Below are 21,745 nucleotides of genomic sequence, written 5' to 3'. Positions count from 1 at the left end.
TTTTTCTCCACTCCTCCGGCACCCTCTCCCTTTCCAGGATGGTGTTAAATGCCACTGCCATCTCACCTAAATATTTCCATGCTTCCCTATGTATGTCACCTGGGCCAACTGCCTTTCCACTCTTCATCTCCTTTAATGCTGTTCTCACCTCATCCTTGCTAATTTGCTGCACTTCTTGATCCACTATGCCCACATCATCCACTCTTCTCCTCCTCTCATTTTCTTCATTCATCAACTCCTCAAAGTATTCCTTCCACCTTCTCAACACACTCTCCTCACTATTCAGCACATTCCCATCATTATCCTTCATCACCCTAACCTGCTGTACATCCTTCCCAGCTTGGTCCCTTTGTCTTGCCAATCGGTACAAGTCCTTTTCTCCTTCCTTACTGTCCAACCTCTCATACAACTCGTTGTATGCCTTCTCCTTTGCCTTTGCCACTTCACTCTTTGCCTTGTGCCGCATCAGCTTGTGCTCCTGTCTTCTTTCTTTATATCTGTGACTATCCCATTTCTTCTTCGCCAACCTCTTCTGCTCTATGCTCTCCTGTACTTCCTCATTCCACCACCAAGAGTCCTTGGCTCGGCTCTGATACTCCCGGCCTTACTCCCCTTCCACCTGGTCTCTTGTACATATAGTACATCTAGTACAAGGTTCCTTCTCTCCATCATGTCAGCCAGCTCGCTCTCTTTACCCTTCATAGTGCCAACGTTCAGAGTTCCTACTCTCAACTATACTCACCTATCCTTCTTCCTCTCCTGCTGTCTCCGGACACGCCTTCGCCCTCTTCTTCTTCTTTGGCCGACAGTAGAACAATTTCCACTGGCACCCTGTTGGCTAACGGCACCTTGTTGGCTAACGGCACCAGTGGCGGTCGTTGTTAACCCGGGCCTCGACCGATCCAGTATGGAAATCAGAATTCATGTTTGATTTGGCATGGTTTTTATGCTGGATGCCCTTCCTGACGCAACCCTCTCTATTAATCCGGGTTTGGGACCGGCACTGATGATACACTGGCTTGTGCACCCCCAGTGGCTGGATTACACTATACACTATATACTATATACCATATACTAAACTCTATACACTATATACTATACATTGTATACTATACACTATACACTGTATACTATACACTATATACTATGTACTATATACTATATGCTATACACTATACACTTTATACTATACACTATACACTATATACTTTATACTATATGCTTTATACTATACACTTTATACTATAAACTATGCACTGTATACTGTACACAATATACTATGTACTATATACTATACACTAAACACTTTACACTATATACTATACACTATATGCTATACACTATACACTATATACTATGTACTATACACTATACACTATATACTACAGTATATAGTGTATATATATATATATATATAATATATATATATATATATATTATATATATGTATACATATATACTACAGTATATACTAAACTCTATACACTATATACAATATACTATATGCTATACACTATATACTATACACTTTACACTATATACTATACACTAAATACTTTACACAATATACTAAACATTATATGCTATACACTATACACTATATTCTATATACTATATACTATATACTATACACCAGGGGTGCTCACACAGCTTGCGAGCTACTTTTAAAATGACCAGGTCAAAATGATCTACCTGCATTAAAAAATGCTGAATATATTTATTTACAAATATACTGAGTATACTTTATATATACAATATATGTTGGCGTTCCTTGCATCACTGCATGAACCCTTAGGGCCCAAAACAATTAAATACATTTATGGTCACTACCTTACTCTGATGACTTGCACTGAACGGAGTCAACCAGGGTTGCATTGTCTGGACAGTAGCTGCTGGTAACCAGCCTCAAGCAGGATTCCAAATGATCATCAGTTATGGTGGAACGGTATTTGGACTTAATAATCTTCATGTGGGAAAAGGCTGACTCGCATAAATAAGTAGGGCTGAATAATGCAGTCAAGGAGGGAGCACATTTCCTCATGTTTGGGTACTTTTCCTCTGTGAGGAAGTTCCAAAACTGTCCATGAGCCCTGGACTTAAGCTGAATGTCAGCCTGTAGTGTCAACATCTCATCCTCCACTGCAGACCAGTTCAGGTGAAAGAGTGTTGGAGTGAATCAACCTCTATATCTTCCCCAAATGGGCAGCACATAAATGTATCGATGGACTCGAGTGAAGCAAAGTCTTGAAACCGTTTGTCAAAGTCTGACAGACAGTATTCGATCTGCTCTGTGTAGGGCGCACTGTCAAGTTGCGCACACGCCTTCCCTTGGGTCTCCAGCTCTGATGCCAGGTTTTGAAAGTTCCCCAAATCATGGCGCTGCAGGTTTGAGGATAGAAGTTGCATTTTTCGTTTTGGAAGCATAACTGAACTGATCATGTTGACCACGGTTTTGTCTTTTCCTTGAAGCTCGAAATGAAGCTCATTCAACATGTTGGTCAGATCGGTTAAAAAATAATATTTTTTTTTTGAATGGCGCACTACCTTTGCAATCTACCAGTCGATTGCGATTGACGTATTGGGCCCCCCTGCGATACACTATACAGTATACATTTTATACTATATACTATATACTCACGCTATACACTATACACTATACACTTTATACTACAGTATTTAGTGTATGTATATATATATATATATATATATATATATACACGTCGTCGGGAAAGGGCATCAGAAATGGCACAGCTGTGTTGGGCAGATCGGGATTTGCATTGTCGGTGCCCACACATGACGTTTCGATGACTTTCTTCTTGCCATGATACTCCTTGAGTTTATTATTGAAAAATTCAAGCGGCTTGGATTGTACTGTTGGTGTTTTGTCTCGAGGTGACGGCACAGTTTACATGGCTTCAGAGCTTAGTTTGAAAAAATCTCGGAACACACCACGCACAGCGATAACGATTCGTCTTCCATGCCTGTCCAAAAAAATCCCAATGGTAAATATTCAGCGCTATACTTTCTCCGAACCTTTATGTTTTGTTTGGCAGGCAGGACTGCTCCGCCTGGCCGCCTTTCCTTTCCAGTGCTCCTGATGCTAACAACCATCCATTTTGATTATCACCTCAAGTTCAAAAATGTACAGGTGCACATCGATCGTGGTTTGGCTTGGACGTAGTACGCCCTATCAGTAATGATATATTTTTGAAGGTTTAAAAGAAAAAATACCATGAAATGTTTTGGTTTTTTTACATTTAAAAAGTTTTTTGTAATTAATCATTTTCTATTTATTGGTTCAATAGAATCTATGTGTTTTGCCCATTATTTGGCGGCCCACTTGCAATACCCTCGGCCCACTGGTGGCCGCTATACACTATAAACTGCTATACACTATACACTATATACTTTAGTATATACTAAACGCTATACACTATACACAATACACTACACACTCCAGTATATACTAAACGCTATACAGTGTACACAATGCGCTATACACTATACACTATATGCTATATACTATACAACATAAAATGTATACTATAGTAAACACTATACACTATACACTATATACTACACACTATACGCTATACTACTATACAGTATAATAAATAGGACTGCCCTTTATATAGTGCATTTCTAATCTTACAACCACGCTGTCACGAGCCTGAGCTATGGTAGCCCATAAGTGATAAAAAAATAATAAAATGCCCAGGTCAACGACTCGGCAAAAAGGTGCGTGTGAGGAAAACGGGCGGGCCGCACTAACACTAAACTTTGATGTCAAGTAGGGGGCCACAAAATATCGTCCCGCGGGCCGCGAGTTTGAGACCCCTGCTATACAGTATACACTATATACTATATACTAAACGCTATACACTCTACACTAAACACTATATACTATATATATACTATATACTAAACACTATATACTGTACACTATATAAACTATATTCTAAACACTATACACTATATACGATATACTATATGCTATATACTATACACGATACCCTATACACTATACACTTTATACTAAAGTATATACTTAAGGCTAAACATGATACACTATACAGTATACTGTAGTGTATAGTGTACACTATACACTTTATACTATACACTATTCACCATACACTATACACTATTAACTACAGTATATACTATACGCTATACACTATGTATTATACTCAACGCTAACTTCTATACAGTAAAATACATGGACTGCCCTTTATGCAGTGCTTTTCTAATCTTACGACCACTCAAAGCGCTTTACAATACATGCTCACATTCCCCCATTCACACACACGTGCATACATCTGCTACTAGTTAGCCTGGTGCTATTCCATGTCAACTCTGTGGATAGATGTGTCCATAGTTTGTTTTGTTTTTACCTTGTTTCTCATTGTGTTTTTACTATATATGTACTTTAATTGAGTTTGTTTTTTGATCATACTGTACACTTGCAAATTGAGGGTATATAAATAAAACGTGCTGAAGGGCTATATGAATAAATATTGACTTACTTAATATATGTTCCTTTATTTTTATTTTATAATTTATTTTCATCTCAATCTTACCTTTTATCCCTTTCTTGACTTGCACTGTTTTTTTCTGCTGTGACACCAGAATTTCCCCACAAGGATGAATAAAGTTTTACCTTATCATAAAATAACAAACAAACAAACAAACAAACAAACAAACAAACAACAAGCAGACTTCCTTCCCATAGAGATGGAGCGCAGCAGTTCTGGATCCAGCTCGTCCACCCTAATCCCCAACAGGGGAATGCTCATTACGCCCCATCTGCCGCCCTGATCATTTTTTTCTGTCGTCTCCATTTCCCCTGGTAAACACTTGGCTCTCACCTCGGGTTATTTGTGCTGCATGTGCATTGCTAAAATGAGGTCAACGCACCTCTATTGATTCCTCCCCTTCAACTTCTTCTGCCTCTTAAAAATTCATTCTGTTCTGTGGAAGGAGAACAGGATGTTTTCAAAGGAAAGCCATGCAGGCTTGGTAACTAATGACATGATGGATATTATTGATTTGAATGTTCTGATAGTCATTATTTGGAAAAGTGTAAGACACTTTTTGGACAAAATCATTGGTGGCATTAGAAATTTTGATTCTGCATTTTGTTTTCCCTTTCCATTATAGAAATGTCCTTATAGTAATCTATAGATTATAGTATGTACTTATGTCACATAGTTATTACTTACTTAGTAATGCCCATGTTGGACTCAGTAGTCAACTTCTGTTAAATATGTGTACATGCATTTTATTTATTTATTTATTTTTACTCTTTTTTTTTTTTAACTTGTACTATTCTGTTAATTTCTGCTGCTGTTACGCCTGAATTTCCCCCAGAATGAAGTGTTACTTAAGTGTCCGGGTTCTTTCACTGGTTTTATGAAATGTGTCTCATAATGTTTATCATGCAACTCCCAAAAACGAACACTGCCAAAAAATGACAAGACTCCAGGGGCAAATTCACAAAGAATGGACTGCAGACGCTAATAGCACCGTGATTTGCGCATCAATTTTGCCCGCTATCTGCACCATTTTTTCCGGCCCCGGTCCATGAACATTTTGTGCGCTGTGGTCCAGTCCGTGATAATAAAAAGGTTGGGAACCCCTGCTCTAGAGTGACGTAAAAGTCGCATGAATTCCGGGGGGTGGGGGTGTCATAATGCATTTACGCCCCTGCTCTACACTGTTTTACAAATGATCAGTCTTAAATAAATAGGAAACTTAAAATAATTGTCAGATGGTAGTTATTTTGATTTAAAGTGTTTAATGAAAATGTAAAATTGTAAGGTAATTCTTGGTGGGCCTGCACCGGTGCGATACCAAACGGGGGGTGTAGGGGACACCCGATGACCTCCGTGTTACGGGGTCGGGGACCCTGGGTTTTACTTAGTATTTTTAGGTTTATGTGCAGTGGCTATAAAACATTTAGATAGTATGAGTAAATCATTTTTTTCTATATATATAATCTATATAGATATAGATTATCTATCTATCTATCTATCTATCTATCTATCTATCTATCTATCTATCTATCTATCTATCTATCTATCTATCTATCTATCTATCTATCTATCTATCTATCTATCTATCTATCTATCTATCTATCTATCTATCTATCTATCTATCTATCTATCTATCTATCTATACTCAATATTTTTTTTTACTTAAGAAATTCTAGTTCTCAATAAATCTTAATATTACAATGTAGAAATTATGACTTATGTTGATTTAATACATTTTAGTTTTACAGTTTTATATTGTTTGTTTAAGTTGCTTTCTCCTCTACTTTTTTTTTCCCACTCACACTGGAACCACGACACAACCCTTTTCTGTGACGTCGAATGTGACACATCAGAAAAAATGTAAATAAAAACGGCATTGCATTTCTCCTGGAAATGGGAAAGGTGCCGATCAACTATTTTACCGGGTATATCCGCTAATTTTGGTGTAAAAACGGTATAGCTGAACCCCCCCAACATGACAGCACATGGTTTGGCCATGTTGATGAGCTGGCTCCAGCATTTGTGTCCTCAGCCTTCAGCCGCACCTTTCGCTCCACCAGGAAGGGACCTCCCCAAACAACCAGGGTAACTCAAAGAAACAAATAATTAATAAAACAGAAAATTGCCGTGTAACCCAACAGTGCTAAATGTGTGTACTTCATATTAAACAATGTAAGGTCAAAAGCAAATAAATAGATTCCAAATCAAACAAACTGTGATTTAATTGATTGTGTGGTTGACTGAAAATGAAATAAACCTGTGTGGGTAAATAACTAATGACGTGAGATAATATTACTATATTACACATTTTATTATGTGTGGCTGAGGCCATCACAAATGCACATACATAAACATTTGTCATCCCCACACACACACACACACACACACACACACACACACACACACACACACACAGCACCCTACATGGTGTTAACTAGGTACCTACAGAGTTTGATTGTACTTCCTGTTTGAGGGCGCCCGTCACTCCTGTTTCTAATCCGTTCCTCTGTTTTAGGACCCCTGTGCATCGAGAATGAGTGAGTTACGTCATCTCTTTCTCTCTCTCTCTGTCTCTCTTTCTCTGTTATCCTCCGTTCACTGTTTGCCTCATTTCCACTCTGTTTACATGCTGTATATGTACCATAGGGCTGGTTCCAGATGGGTGATCAGCCCAGATACTGTGTGAGAGCACTCACGCACACACACATATACACACACACACTATATATATACACACACATTATCCATTCATCATAACAAAAACCATTTACCATGTGAAAGAAAAAAGCCTCTACATACATACATCCCACGCACCCACAAAAATCAATCACACTGTCAAATAAGATGCCGTCTTCCTTTGTCAGATGCTTATCATGTGCATTTGAATTTCAGTGAATATAAGAAGATAAGAATATAATATAAGAACCAAACACTTGGGGATCGTGTAATGAGAGTATCTCGTTTCAGTTACTTTTCTCTCCTTGCGAGCGGTCACAGGGCTGTATAGTAATTCCATATGTTTACGCACACAAGGAATCCGGTTCGGCTTCATTGTAAAACATGTGTGTGTGTGTAAATTTGCAGGATATTTGTGTCTGGGTGTCAGTCACTGTGTGAGTGTGTGTATGTGTATGTGTATGTTTATGTGTATGTGTGTGTGTGTGTGTGTGTGTGTATGTGTATGTGTGTGTGCATGCGCGCGTGCGTGCGTGCGCGTCCACTTGCTCTCCCTTCCTGCAGTTTGTCACTCACAGCTCCTCTGGTTACAGCAGGCCTCTCTTCGGCGGCCTCTGGGGGCCCTCTGGCTAAATTGGTTTCAGCAGCGTGGGGGCATCCTGGGTTTCCAGGCCCCGGACCCCTCAGCCTGGATCACAGAGCCCTGACCCCCCAGGGCACTTTGATGTCGCCTCGTGACTCTTTCCTTCCTCACGCAACCCAACCCTGACTCCCCCCGACCCCAGACTTCAACACCTCTCCCCTCAGACCTCCAGAATATCCCTATCTCCATCTATCTGTCCGCCATGCATCCATCCATCCATCCTGTTTCCTCCACCCGCCCCTTCTAAATTCCTCCCCATCACAGCCTTTATTTCTCTTCCTCTTTCTTCCCTTCCCTTGGCATGACCACTTTTTTGTCGTTTTCTGACCTCCCAGAGCACTCTGGCCCGTCATCTCTTCATCCATCGCTCTCTCTCCTCTCAGCTTGTTCCCTTTGTCCACACCTCAGGAAGTTTATCGCTTCAGGTTGTCCCTGGCCCCAATTTTAGCCAAACCCTCTCAGTGTAAGTACTTTGTTAAGTATAAGTCCAGTTTTTCTAGTAGCTGTTTTTTTTATTTATTATAAATTTTTTATTGTTTATCTTTATCGTTCATTATTAGGTTCATATTAATTGTTTATTGTACACTTCCTTTTTTCTATCTTTGAGTGGCTTGACTACCAATTATTTCAGGTAATAGTGCATATTGCCACTTTTTTCAATTTGTATTCTTATTATGTTATTATTACTATAATATATATGTCTATCTGTCTCTGTGTACTCGATCTATCAGCTCTATGCTCTATCTACCCTGTACTCTATCTACCATATCTACTACTCTATCTAGCTATACATAAAGCCAATTGTTAATTGGGTTATAATGGTTTGTTGTTAGTAGTTGTAGTAGTAAAAGTTGAAAAGTTGAAAAAAAGTTTTAAAAACACTTCTCAGGCCTCTGCTAAGGCCTCCATTTATGTTTCCTCTCCCACGTTTTCCTTCACTTTGGTCTTCCACTCATCACTCCTTCCTCTCACCTCTCAACTCTTTTTTCTTTCCTCACAGCTCTCACAGCCTCCCCACTCTTCTCTTCTCTTTTTCCTCCTCCTCTCCTTTGGATGTCGTCCCTGGGGTTTGTGCATGCCTCACACATTCCTCTGCGCTGACTCAGTGTGTTTACATTGACATCCAGCGCTCTGTTAGGGGGGCTGGATGTACACTGATGCTACCACACACACACACACACACACACACACACACACGCACACGCGCACGCACGCACACACGCACACGCGCACACGCATACACACACACACACACACACACACACATATGCAAACACACACACGCACACACACACACACACACACACACACACACACACACACACACACACACACACACACACACAAAACACAACCATAAATATACATAGACAAATAACACATATTCATACACCCAAATTAACAGACACACTTGACTCAACCCAGACGGTAACACGTTAACATTGGCACACATACACATTTATTCATATTCGAACACAGTCATTTATACCCACACATTCGCACACACAGACATACACACTCTTGCATGAGCACACAGAAGTGCTCTGTGTCTCCCATTTCTGTGCAAATGGGAATTAGTGGGAAGGCCATAACAGAAATCAATACAGCTGCACTGCTGCTCGTCCATAACGAACGCAGAGTGTGTGCCGTGCAGAGCGCGCCTCCACATTGTAGGACCCCTTGACTCCCTCCTCGCTAATTACACTTCGACACGTATGGTGTAATATACGCTGTGCTCTCCAAAGGTGGGACATTTTTCACCAAAACGCTGGCGGAGGGCAGCGCAGTCGTAAGTTCAAATGGAACTCAGAGGCATTAGAGTACATTATGCGGCTGGAGGTGACGCTGGGAAGTCGAGAGCTGCCAAACTGTAATGGCCGCCCTTTAATCACCACCATGCCATCTGATCCTGCGGAGCCAGGGCCATGCTGACGTAGTCCACATCCATTGATAAATAAACGGATCACTTTTTTATTGCTGCGGCAGCCAGGGGAGTGGTAGCTGTGTTTGTCTAACAGAGAGAGAGAGAGAGACATGTTCAAGTTCAAGCACGTATGTGTACAATTATAGACAGGGAGGCAGAGAGAGCGAGATAAAGATAGAAAAATGTACGGACAGACAGATGGAAGGACACGGATGGCAAGAGGGAACAGAGAAAGTAAAAGGAGAAGGGGTTCAGGTGAAAGAACAGACATAAGGCAGCATGGGCTCGAAAGGGGGGCTGAGCCTTAGCAGATCTTCTATTAGAAGGTCGTCTGTTCCTGGAGCGGAGCGTCACCTGGACCTGGCCTTCCAGAGGACGCTCTGCAAATTCAAATAACACACTTGGAAAATACACAGCCTCGTGTTCTTATAGGGACTTAGACATCTTCCCAGTCAAGATATTGTATTATGTAAGACCAGGCATCCCCGCTCAGCCCCGCCCTGTTACACTCTATATTAGGATGTTATTTCACAGCAATGACATATGTGTGTCACTGTTTCTTCTTGCTTTTCTTTTCTTTGCAAAGCTGGCTTAATGGTGCCTTAATAATTTACGTATTAGCATCCCAACACAAACGTTAAGTCTCGGCATACAGTGGAACGACACAATAGTTGGCTTTATCGCTAATCTCCCATTGTGGATAACACTGTCTTGTTTATTGTTTGTTCAGCCTCCACTATAATCACAGTAAACCCCATGTTTATTGGTAAAACAGAGGAGCGACCAAACCAGGATAGAGCGCCTCACCCTTCCCTTCCCTGTCCTGCCCTGGCAGATTGAAGTACATCCTGGAGTGTGTGTGTGTGTGTGAGTGTGTGTGTGTGTGTGTGTGTGTGTGTGTGTGTGTGTGTGTGTGTGTGTGTGTGTGTGTGTGTGTGTGTGTGTGTGTGTGTGTGTGTGTGTGTGAGTGTGTGCGTTTGTGTGTGTCTGTGTGTCAGTGTGTCCGTGTGTGCGCGCGCCTGTGTGTGTGCTCAGACATGTCCATCAGGCGGGTCATAGTTAATTGTAGGGTGGATGGTTTACGGGACGTATCGTTGCTAATGGCGGAAACATTTCTCTCCTGCTGGCACACATGTCCTCACTTCCCGTCAAGATCTGCGTTTGTCTCCCCGCCGACAAAGAGTTTGTGCTGAGGGGTGGGGGGGTGAGCTCAGGGCTGTGGAATCAGGAGCTTCCAGGGTAATGCTGCACTTTACTCTACTACGCCCATGCACCGCCGCCACCGCCCCCACACAGCCTCCGCCCACGCGACGCTCAATCCCCACCCACCCCCGCGCTTTTTTCTCACCCCTCCTCCTCCTCCTCCTCCTCCTCCTCCTCTTCCTCCTCCTCCTCCTTCTATTGGGGGTCCAGGGCAAAGGAGGGGGGAAGGAAAGGCAGTGTGGCTTGCTGGTGGCTCTGTCTGTGTCAGAATCCAGATTGTTGGCAGCCGCTCCGTCGATTCGGGAATGTGAGTCACGCTTGTGTCAGAAGTCAAACCACAAAAAATCTCTGAATCAGGAGGATTCCGAGTTATTTTCTCTGTGCTTCAAAAGAGGTTTCCCCTCACTGACTTAAAACATATTTTTGAACGGCCAGAGGAAGGTCCGATTCCATAGGACATAATGTTTAAAAAAAAAGCAACACAGACAGAAAAATTATCATATCATCATATATGGTCGGACAGATTCCACTGAAAGAAATTACAATGACATTTCTGGGAAATGCTCTTATACAAGGGATTCCGAGCAAGGATCTAATCTTAAGATCTACATTTTATTGGACGCGAATGCTCTCATAAGAACATAGTTCTCTGAAGAGAGGAGCAATTCCCTGTATTAATTCAGGACAGAAATATAATGGTTCTTTATTTTTTTTCAATTTGCTGCTCTTTTCAGAAGCTTGTGCTTTGGCATGAGCCAAGACAAGTTACCCTTCTGTGTGAACTCAGCCACTTCGGGCAGGGCTGGCTGCTGTAAGCCCTCATTTACCTATTCCTGACGTGACTGTCTGTCTCTGTGTTGAGGTCCCTACAATAGACACTGATATGAATCATCAATCAAAGAATAAAAGATTCTTGGCAGCCGGGATATTTCCATCTAAATTATTTTTTGTCTCAATCAATTTTTCAGATAAAGGTTGATCTGAAAGAATATCTTATCAGACAAGCAATCACTTTATTACCCTGTGGCTTTTGATAGAAGTTCAAAGCTATTTCTAGAGGCTAGGTAAACAGTAAAGGAAAGTATGGGGGGGAGAGAGCGAAGGAGAATCACCGAAAAGCACAGAGGGGGATGATAGAAATGGCAGTACCTAGTGCATCTGTTATCCTTTTAGGGTGGTCAGGGGGCGGCGTTCTGCTCACCTGTGCCTTGTCAGAGCGAGAGGCGAGGCCGGGACATTTGTCATGAAGCCGAGCTGTGAATAGTCAGGAAACAAACCGCCATCTGTCTGGGCCCATTGATTTTCACATGAAAAGCAAATACATCCATTCTGTTTGCACTGCCTCCCCCTGCTCTGTCTGCCAGTAAGGGCGGCATTTGGGTTGAAGTTTACCTTTCGACATCATGTTCCTCTGATAACGCCGTTAGATACAGCCAACGGCTGGAGTCTGGCGATGGCGTTTGCGGCGGGGTGACGTCAGCGGAAAAAAAGAAGGAGCAAAGAACTGGTGGTAGAACAAGAGCGAGGTGGCAAGCTGAGGGCAGGAGTTTTTTGCTCTTTAGAACAATGAACAATATAGAGAGAGGGAGTGACCTGACTGGGCGATCAATGACAACCAAGGTCAAGGAGCTCACATCCTGACCTCTCAAGGCAGCCGGGAAGAGGCTGCATTCTCAACCTCATTGGGGGAGATAAAGACTCTGGACAGTCATATCTACGTGTGCACATGTGTGGGTGTGTTTGTGTGCATGCATTTGTGCGCCTGCGTGTGTCTGTGTGAGCACATTTGTGTGGGGAAGGGAAGAAGAAAAATGAGAGAGAGAGAGAGAGAGAGAGAGTGAGAGAGAGAGAGTGAGAGAGCTTGAATGTCCTGTGTCACCGCCACCTGCTTCTCCTTCTGAAATCTCTTTATGTTCCACCCACCGAGGTTTCCAGTCCCCCCCCGTTCTGCCCTTGAACAGACGCTAATTCAAGCCACCAAATCTAATCCCTAACGTAAAGACCAGATAAACGCCTTTCTGCGCCACCATGTAAATGTTTATCATTAAATACAGAGTATTGAAGGAATTATCATTGCGGGGCGTAATGAGTTTTTATGAGGTCTGACTGAGGCTTGTGGGAAGATAGCCTGACAAAAGGGTGCCTAGGTACTCTCTGTGTATTATTATCCCTCCCTATTTGGCTTTGATAATTTTGGCATTTCAACGCAGATGCTCTTAGATATACAGCTGATGCAACCAAAATGTCATCCCCCTTTTTGTATGACCGCTGGAGAGAAGCCCTTTTCATTTGAAATGGCTCTAACCTTTTATCAACAATGCTGCCACTTTACGCTGTGGAATTCTTAATTCAATGAGCAGCCTTCCAGGGCCCCTGCTTTCATGAGCGCCAAGGTCCTCTGAGAAAGTGAGGCACAGTCAGTGGAAAAGGAAAGAAAGAGAGAGGGAACAAGAAAGAAAGAGCGAGGGAGTGGAGGGAGGGGTGGCGGCATTCACAACTTGTTGACAAAATAGAGGTGTCAAAAACAAAATGAAACAAGCACCTGGGGGCCTGCAATGGCAGGTGTCATAAGAGGCTGTTTTCTATTGTGCAGAAAACAACAAACTAACATGGTACAAATAAATAAGGCAACGCCTTATTAGCAACACACCAAAACACAGCATGCATACATACACACACACACACACACACACACACACACACACACACACACACACACACACACACACACACACACACACACACACACATATAAACAGTATATCACAGTGATAATGGCCTGCTATAATCATAGACTGTAGAAACAAATGGACGTAGCATCAGTGATATCACCCGTTCACTTCTTTAAGAGACGATTTTAAGCCTTGAGATTGGGTTTAGGCTCACTGCCATTTTGGCAAGAAACCAAGCCAGAACTTTTCAAATTTGGCCAACGGGGTGGAGTCTTGGTGCTGGTAGGTGGGGAAGGGGGGTGACTGAAACCGGCAGAAAGTCGGAGGAAGGAAGAGCTACGCCCACCTTGCTATAACACGAAATGTATCACAGATATCTAAACAATTACTTTCAAACCACGACATAGACACAGACACCCGTTAAAACAAGTAAACCTAGATATTAAGACCCTGATGTCTAAACACTGTATCTATAGTGAGAAGGTTCTTCTTTTTCCGTGGACTTCCATTAGTCTAATTGCAGTTTAGGGCATTTCCGCATTGGCTTCAACCGGGTTGCCACTTGGTTATGTATTAGAGACACCGCGTGTGTGTGTGTGTGTGTGTGTGTGTGTGTGTGTGTGTGTGTGTGTGTGTGTGTGTGTGTGTGTGTGTGTGTGTGTGTGTGTGTGTGTGTGTGTTTGTGTAGGTGTTTGTGTCAGTGCGTCATTGTTTGTTCCCATGCCCTTCCTTCACCATGTCACTCCCCACCTGTTTGGTAGAACAGAGGGTGGAAAACTCAGCCTGCGATCCCCTTCGACGGCCCCCTCTGCTCCGGCTCACACGATGTGTCATCACAGGCTTTGTCTTTATGTACCACAGTCCCTGCCCAGTTCTCACATTACCTCATTACCACACCAGCACTCTAACATAATATCATAATGAAGGCTCTTTAAAATCAACATCAAATAACCAACATAAGACAAGGCTAGTAAAAATGAAAATGTATTTATTATTATTTTAACTCCTTTATCATCTTTTCCCATCTCATTTCTTATCACAATGTCTCATGCCATCCCCTCCCCTCTATATATCCCCATATTTCAGCTGCTTTCAGGCCCGTCTTCGCCCCCTCACCCCCCTTTCTCTGCATTCTTCGATGAGTGGGCGGAAAGTTCAATGGGGATGTGGGAGAGCAGCAGGGCAGGGGGCTTCTTCTCCACCAGAACACAGCATGTGCGCGATCCTAGAGGCTCCCTATCGCCCGGTCCCAACTCATGTCCTGGCACATAGCGACCACTCAGCACCGGCCCACGGCTCCTACAAGAGATGGTTGGCGAACAGGGGGGCGACAGGGGTCCACCATGGGAGATGACAGGGCCGAATGTCGCCAAAATAGATAGTTGCTGCAATCTGTTCATGGGTCGTTGCCTTGGTCAGGACCTGATGCAGTATTAGCAGCCGTTTTAGCCAAATGAACAGACAAATGTAAGTCATTTAGGCCTCTGTCCCCCGTTATGTTCACGGTGTAATAGATGTATTGCTGAAACCTGATAATGGGTGAAACTGATGCACATTGTCATACTTTGCTGCTTCCACCCTCAACATGAACCAACAGGGACAACAGACAATGAGAGGGGGACCTCTGCTGGAGGTGATCTGCCACTGCAGGCATCCTCTCCGGTATCGATGGTACTTCTGCATGCATTTCAGCTCTTTAAGACAGGAAAACACCTCATTCGGGTGGTTTGTTAAGAATTTTGTTGCATGATGCTTTCCATCCGGGTCCTATTGTGTGGTATAGTGGTATTGTCAGTCCTATGGAAGATCGCCCTCACCGTCATTTGTTAGGCCAGAAATTAAATAAAATCTGTCAGTTGAATTTACGTAAGCCTTCTATAACCTTCCTAGTATGATGTGCCTGTCACTCCTTTTCTCAGCTGCATTCCTCACCTCTTTATCTCAAGCCAGATAACAAGAGAACCGACTGGTTTGAGAAGCAGCTTTTACTCCGTGGGCTCTGAGTGGTGGAGAGATTGCAGGAAGCGGTGGGCGACCAGCAAACTGGATTTCCTCTTCCTGTCTGAGTCCTCACTCCCTCTCTGCCTGCCCTTTGGTTATTAATGTAACTGATCTGCCCACCACACACCCACATGGCCGTGGGGAGCAAAGTGTTAGCTGGCACATGGAAAAATTAACACACATTGGTTGGCGTTTGCTTACGTGCACATATACACACTCATAGACAAACTCGCACACTTGCATATGCACAAACATATGCACAAAACACGCTTAGATAAGAAAAACATGCTATCATGCACCTACAAACAAACATGAACACAGTTACGTTGGCGGATGCCAATTCATGCTGGTGCACGGAGCTTCAGGTTTATCCTATCTACTGGGTAGCAAGTGGCCACATGGGCCACAGGCAGCAGGGTGCTTCAGGAGTATGTGTCCATCAGTCCATCATGGTGTGTATAATGGCTAAGGAGGGGTAGGGTGTGTAGAATTCATGTGCAGTAGGAAAATAACACCATGAAAACAAGGTTTGTCATACACTGAGTAGCTGCAGCTGTCCTCACCAACATTCAGGGTACATAAACAAGGACATAAACAAACACACAGACACACAGTGACACACACCCACACACACACACACACACACACACACACACATCACACACACACACACACAAACACACGCACACATACACACGCACACACACACACACACACACACACACACACACTCATTTCACATGTCAAATTGCAGTGTGGCATGTAGACAGAACTTTCCTTCTCTCAGTGCTATTTTTCTCTCAATCTCTCTCTCCCTCAAGTTGTCCTAATTCCTGTAAAACTGTGTCCAAAAGTGGGTTGACGAATTTGGCACTTCAGCTGTGCACTTTCAATCTATCCATCTCTTTCTGCCTTTGTTCAATTTACCACTTTCACACATGGCGCGGGCAACCCACACACACACACACACACACACACACACACACACACACACATACACACACACCATGTTCCCATAGCAGTCCTCATACTCCTCCCCCCTGGTCATCCAGCTCATCTGTTCGAGGAGAGAGAACACACACTGGCATGAATCACAGTGAATCATGCAGCCCAATTATAGCATCCAGGGAGAGGTATTTAAACAGGACATGGCTATTTATAATGGCCTGGGCGTGCGACTTCTCATTATAGACCGCAGAGGACTCTAACAATGGACAGGCAGGTGAGCAGGTATCGCGGCTCCTTTTAAATGTCAGTCGCAATGTATCTCCTTATCTTCGCGGTGCCATGGTTGAGGCTCGGCTCGCTGTGATGTTAAGTCCCTTGTGCAAGGACTCAGACGCAGAGATACCGAGTGATAACAGCTCCGAGACGTTGGCTTTGTGGGATGATGGCGCCCAGACACAAACTGTAGGCCTATTGATTTTTTTCTTGCCTTAGCTTTTGTCCATTATGACTATACTGGCGGGTTTAGTCTTATTACAGTATTCAACCTCGAATCATTATAACTGGTTTGGTTGAGTCAGTAGTAAAGTGTTCATTGGTAAATACAATCAACTTTATCAGTTCAAAGAAAATGTTAAGAAACAATATTAATATAAAATGAAATACATAAAACATAAAATATAACAATTAAAATAAAGTCATAAAAATGTTATATAGTCAATAATATAAAATGCAGCCAGTGTGTGAAAATACTTACGTATAGTAATAACACCATGTAGGGCTGGCTGAGCAATATTGACACAATCAAATATCGCAATTCTTTGACAAATTCCTCGATAACAATAATTTTACGTTATTTTGGTGAGGAGTAATGCAACCGTAATAACAACATTTAATGCGATAGCGATATTACGATAACCAAAAAAATTGGACAATATCCAGTCTCATATCACAATATCAATATTTATTATTCTCCGTAGCACCTCTCCCATGCCACCTAGAGCCTCACAGGCCCGTTAAAATCAAATTATTGTAACAACAAGTAGCTGGATCACAAACAAACATGGTTATCATATCTAATGCATTTGCTGCTAGGGAAGATGAAAGACTCGTTTGACAAGCACTTTGTTTTATTTTCTCTTGGCTTCTTTTTTTGTTATCTCTCCACATGCCAATCACTTCTCAGAGAAGAGGGGGGGGGGGTGCTCTACGGTTAATACTCACAACATTCAAATCAAATCTGATCATGGAGGCTAGACACCCCCCCCCCCCACACACACACACATTTATATAAATGCCGGGTGTGTGTGGGGGAGTTGTTACAGCAATACATTCTTTGGAGTCGAGAGGCAATCAACACCCGAGCAATTACATTGAATGAACTAAATTGATTAGTTATTGATTGAGAGAAGAGCCCACAGGAATCGTTGGGTCCTAAACTCGCAATGGCCCGATGCAGAAGAACCATCTTCTGCATTGCTTTTGATCAAGCTTATGAAGGGACTTTCAGGCGTTAAAAAAAAAATAATAGTTATAGTTAGATATGAAATAACACACTCATTGATAAACTCATTCTGATTTTGATTGCAGCGTTACTAATAAAAGTGGCGTATGGTAATTGGGTAAAAGCAGCAGTCAAAAAGTGTCATAGCCACGAGAACAACAAAACATAAAGTGAGGGAGGGAGGAAGGGGAAAAGGAAGAGAAGAGAGGAGAAAGTAGGAGAAGAGCAGGAAGAGAGTAGAAGGAAGAGAAGAGAGAAGGAAAGCAGAGTTCATTACCAGCCGACATGTCGACGCATGTCACCTGGCTTCCCCCAACTGCCCGTTGCCATGACAGCCCCTCGTCTTACCTTGAGTGAGTGGAGACCAGTGCGACACGTGCACTCCCTCGAGAGGGCGCACGTGGACCAAGGTGGAGCAGGGGGTCGAGGCAGCTGGCGACACACCCAGGGCAACCAGTGTTCGTCTTTTCATTCTTTTTATTTTTTCGTGATTGCCTTGGTGTGTGTGTGGGTGTGTGAGTGCGTGCACGTGTAATAGTGATTGGTCGCCGTCTGTCACACACCACACGAGTGCCGTTTTCAAGGCCCTCCGACTCACAAACACAAGCGATGGGGTAGCAGACACACAAATTTATTGTAGAAAGTGGGAGGTGGAGATGGACAGCATGTCATGACAAGGGCTCCTCTCCTGTGTGTGTGGGGATGGGGGTCTTACCTGTTGCTCATTGATAAGTCTAACGTATTTTGTCTAAGTAACATTTGTGTTTTTACTTGTAACACTAGTAAAAGAAATTACATTTAAATTTGACTATCAACAAGCTGTTTTGTCTAGTAATTTCTCTTGGTATCATAAAAAATACATTATTCCTGGTCAAAGAAAAGATGTTACGAGTAGCAGCAAGAAAAGGCACTAGGCACTAGGCATTTCCAAGGAACTACTCTCTTTTATTAGGTAAAATTCATTGTTTGGCCTGAACCTAATTACGATAAATGTATGGCTTTAAGTCAGTGGTTCTCGACTGGTCTCGCCTCAGGATCCTCATTTTATGTCATTAAGTCACGGCCCAAACATGATTTAAGATTTCAACCTTTCAAATGTTATCTCACAAACAGTGCAGTGCAGTAATCCAATGTTTGTCTTGCGGTCGGGCAAGCGCCACCGCAGTCACACAGCGAGGACAGCGAGGCTGAGACGGAGTTTCTTCCTGCAAGCCATAAGAACTGTCAATGCTGAACTCACCAGGGGTCCTAACAAAAAGCACTCACATTGCCTTACTGTACTGTATGTAGCATACTGTACTGCATATTGTATCACTGTACTGAGTTACTGCATACTGCGCTGTATTGCTGTTCTGTTGGGTGTTACTGTATTGCTGTGCCGTACTGTTGTATACTGTACCTCCACATACACTTTATTCACATGCACTATACTGCACATATGTGTATATACAAATAGCCTATCCCATATACATAACTCTATTCCCTTTACTTCGATTTTGTACCCCCACTCTATTATCTTTTTGAGTCTTATTGTATTTTTATTTTATTTAATTTATATTATTCTATTCACTAACTGCATTACGTTTTAGGAATCAGTTAGTTTCAGTTAGTTAGCTAGGTAGGAATTAGGTTAGCTATTATGTTCGGTTTAGAAACTATTGTGCATAATCTCCGGGTGCGTTGCAAAGACATTTGCACTACATATATTGCATATCTTGAATCTTGAAGTGCTTTTATGTGGAAAGCTTGAGTGTTGCAACAGATGATCTAGTGGCATTTGTTTTAATTAAATCAGAATCAGAGTTTATTCTGCCAAGTATATTAACATCCTCGACAATGCGAAACAATTATCATTAAAGAAGCATAAAATCCCTGTAAAGAAACAATGAAAATGTGTTTTTCACACTACAGAAAAACCACCCAACCAAATCTGAAATAAAAAAATCACCAAGAAAAAAAAAATCATGGGAAAAAAAGGGCAGTTCCCTTTGTTCTGACACGCTGGGGGCGTGTTCGCTGAAGACGCTGAAACCACGCCGCAACCGCGCAAATCATGTTAAACGTTTACATTGGAGTAAATTCCATGTTTAAATGTAGTGTTTACATGTCCTGTGTGTCTAGTTGTTCACCTCAAAGGGACGTTGTCTGACTGCAGGACTCGCCGCAGCCTGCTAGCATGCAGCTTATGCTAATGTAACCACACCCCACAAGGTCCAACCAAGGTCCATTATTTTTGTCTGTGGCATGAGTTCACAATCTCCCTGAAGATGCCTTTTACTCCAGGTGTTTATTCCCAAAACAACGTTTCATCCCAAACTCCGGGTTGTTATCTTCACCCAGATTCGACCTGGTCTTTATATACTGTTAGGGGAAGCCATGCCAAGCATGACCGCTCCACATCATCAAGTCATAATTAAGCCCAGCCCAAAAAATGGTGGAAAACAGTTAAACAGCCTAACCCCACAATTCAGAACGACGGCATGTAGGGTCTTTTCACATGTTTTCAACAATCACTTTCTAAAATGTATAATACGTTTAGAAACCAATCATTAAATTCACTTTACAGGGACTTCAACAATTTGAAAAAAGTTAATAAAATAGTAAATGAAAATAGAATAGGATAAAAGTCAAACAAAAATTTCCAAATATACACAAATAGCCGAAAGACACAAAGCGGAAATAGTAAAATCTGTAAAAATATACAGAATATGATTTGACTAAACAACAGCTATGATGATTTATGATTTGGTTATTATGGTTCCAGCCTGCAAGACTCTGTTGTGTCCATTTTGTAAATAAACGCATTCTGTGTGTGTCATGTCCCTCCTTATTTTGTGGCATTTGAGTAGTAGTAACTATGGTTGGGCACCCCGAAACACATTGCAAAAGACTAAAACGAATGAATTTGAAAAATTATTTTATTTTCATGCGACATGCATGGTAAGCTCGCAGATCTAAATGTCGACATTCCTTTCTCATCAGCAAGTGAGTCCAAAACATATTCCGTGGTTGTGTCCTTACACATGGAGTTCACTTGCAGCTCCAGAGCAATAGATCCGAATAGTGTCTGTTTTATTTTAGTCCCAAGAGTTTAAAAAGTTTATGAAATGTGTCTGAGGGACATGCAGCGTTTAGTCCGTTCGAATGGAACTGTGGCGTTGGGAACTTTCACTTGTGACATCATGAACCGACGTTGTATAAGTCCGGTTTACGTCTCTGGGTGCTCATTCGCAATCGGAGAGTTGTGCATTGTAGACCACACACCGGAGGAGCCGATGTGCCGTTCAAAGTAAACTTGGAAAATTGTAACTCATGTTGCGTTTCAGAAAACCCAGAAAACTGTAGTTTGTACTCAACACGACTAAACTGGACCCTGTGTATTGCTGCCTGCAGCTATATTTATTATTATTTTTTTATTATAATTATTATAATTCTTTTTTTTATTATTATTTGTGTGTTGTTATAGTTATAGTTGTTGTTGTTTTTATGATTATTATATAATAAGCATCATTATTATATTTAACTTTATTATTTATTATTATTTTTCTTATTCATGATGTGACCTGTGTGGATATTGGTGATATGACATCATGAAAGTCGCACGCTGGAAACGGAGTTTAACATAATCCATGTATATGGTACAAT

This window comes from Zeus faber, assembly GCF_960531495.2.
Source record: "Zeus faber genome assembly, chromosome: 1".
In the NCBI taxonomy this organism is placed as follows: Eukaryota; Metazoa; Chordata; class Actinopteri; order Zeiformes; family Zeidae; genus Zeus; species Zeus faber.
The sequence above is the reverse complement of the archived record's forward strand: the minus strand, read 5'-3'. Positions refer to the sequence as shown.